The 2,500-nt window shown below is 44.9% G+C and overlaps 1 non-coding gene across 1 annotated transcript; it reads right to left on the bottom strand.

The window, feature by feature from the left end:
• Positions 1-1,560: 1,560 nt before the first annotated feature.
• Positions 1,561-1,715, bottom strand: LOC143307670 (5.8S ribosomal RNA). Its single transcript, XR_013064767.1, has one exon. It is a non-coding gene; the product is annotated as a 5.8S ribosomal RNA (ribosomal RNA).
• Positions 1,716-2,500: the final 785 nt, after the last annotated feature.

Genomic DNA, 2,500 nt, shown 5'->3' with positions numbered 1-2,500 from the left:
GATGAAACGAGCACAAGAGGGAAAAAAAAGTTGAGACACGACGTTCCCATAATTTTCGTGTTATTTCCTTTTTGCTTCAAACATTTTGCGGACTGCAGCTTCGTCGTATTGCTTTTATCAATTTTTAACAATTTCAAAGCGAAGACAACTCGCAAGACGATCCATTTCGTCTCGGTTCAATTTTAACGTCCGTCCGTATTATTTTTTGTTCCACAAGAGATTTCGAATAGGTTTCTTTATTTATCATCCCTTCTTTTCGAGCGCCACGGAAGCAAGAGGAAAAGCAAGAGCGAGAGAACATTTCGCGTATACTTCATTTAACAATTTTAACCAACACGCGATGTACTCCACACACCTCTTAGATTTAACAACTGCTTTTCTCTTCTTCTCCCCTTAGCGCAAGGGTAAACCCCATTTGTCTCTTCTTTGGAACGCAACAAAACTTTCGAGGACTGGACGACCGAGCGATGGTCGCGCGGTCTTCGCTTATCTTTAACAAACGAAGTAGTCCGTATGTATTCTAAATGTTGAAGCCTCCTAGAGCTTTAAGCCATGCGAGACATTGAAATGCTGTTTTAACGGGAGCATGCATAATTGCTGCAAACATACTTTTATCACAAGTTCTAGCCACGCCACGGAGGCTTCGAAGTTCCTTCACCATTCGCTTTCCTCTCTTTTGTTACACAGTTTCAGACTACGATCAGGGGTACCGAAACGCTGTATTGATTGTAAACAACCATTTTTATCTTGGAGCGGAGCGTTCCTTTACTCGTTAGATTTGTCTTGTCGCGTGTGTATTCGCTTTTTCGACGCTTTTTAACCATTTAACTTGTTTAGCGAAGCTAAACGCACAGACAGACAAAAAAAAAGGAACAGCATCGCGCGTCAAACAGCGACGACCCATCTGAAGCGATCTTTCATTTATACACCGTTTGTAAACAGAGAGATGTATAAAGCGCGGGGAATCATTCGAAACCCTGGGGCTATTCGAGCTTGCATTTCAGCAAATTATCATCTCAAACATTTCACTCGTTTGCTTTTTCTAAATTTATAGGAGAGCTTCTTTCGTTTATTTTTGACACACCTTTCGTAAATATCGTTTCTGGCAACGTCGGGAGCGTGGATTTCTACAAGTGAACAATCGCGCCGATCCGATAACTTCCAGCAGGATGGAGAATCTTTATAGATTATCTTCCGAGAACTCGGTGCTTTCACGGGCGGTCGTTTATAAATTTTAACGAACGACTCGCGCGCCGTGACGCACTTGCGCTAGTTCGAAGAGATATTTCGAAATTTGTTTCTCTCCTTTAACGGCCTGCATTTAGTGTATCGGTTGCGATTTTCGTCACATCGTTTCCACGACAAACGCCGACGAACTGCCCAACTATCGCTCGTACGTTGCGACTCTTTCTTTGTTTATCGTTCATTCATTCTTTCAATTTCGTTCGATAATCCCGCTCCGAAACGTTCTACTTTCGTTGAACGACGGCGAGATGTTTAGAAAGAAATGAATTACTCTTTTTTCGAGAAGCAAACGCAAGCAGTCTTTTGTTAAGAAAACGACCCTCAGCCAGGCGTGGTCCAGGAATTGTATCCGTGGACCGCAATGTGCGTTCGAAATGTCGATGTTCATGTGTCCTGCAGTTCACACGTTGACGCGCAATTAGCTGCGTTCTTCATCGACCCACGAGCCAAGTGATCCACCGTTCAGGGTAATCGTAAAATTTTGTATTTCAAACTCTTTAGATCTTTAGAGTGTTATTTTCATTATTAACACGCATCACATTCGATACCCACATCACTCTCCCACCCGGCGCGTGCGGGAGAGCGAATTCGGGCGTCGCCAACGTATTTGTTTGTTTGTTCGATCGTTGACGACACGATCGCGTCCAAGGACGGAAACCGTCGGAGAAACGCCCAGTGGCACGCTCCTCTCGACGGTCGGGCGTAAAGTACATTTAAAAACCTTGAAAAGTACGAACGCACACAAGGAATGCGAGCGCGCGTCCTGTCGCTGAATCGTGGGTTGCGAGATTCGAACAGACACACGGCCGGCGACGATCGGTCTAACTAATGGACACATAGTTTTTCAAAGACTCGCTATCGTCGCTTCTCAGCCGGTCCGTAAACAACACACATCGATCAGGCGGACGCACGAATCTTACCACGGTGCGTGTTTCGTAGATTCCAGGTTACCCGCAAGTACCTCTCTCTCCCTCTCGAAAGAGGAATCTCGATCCGTCCTTTTTGGACAATGGAGAAATCTTTTTATCGCAACACGGATGGCAAAGAAACAACCAAAGCGTAGGAGCGTGGGGACGAGAGCGACGAAAAGAACGTCGCGAAAACAAAGTTTCGACGGTTGCTCGTTCTAATACATCGTAGTTTCAACTCTCTCAGTTTTAACCACTCCTAGACGCTTCGTAAACTTTTAACAATTCTTCGCCTCCGCGAGTTTCATTTCGAATAGAGCGAACGCAACACGGACCAAAAAAACTCC

Source organism: Osmia lignaria, unplaced genomic scaffold (genome assembly GCF_051020975.1).
Source record: "Osmia lignaria lignaria isolate PbOS001 unplaced genomic scaffold, iyOsmLign1 scaffold0067, whole genome shotgun sequence".
In the NCBI taxonomy this organism is placed as follows: domain Eukaryota; kingdom Metazoa; phylum Arthropoda; class Insecta; order Hymenoptera; family Megachilidae; genus Osmia; species Osmia lignaria.
This window is presented reverse-complemented; position numbering and strand designations above follow the sequence as displayed.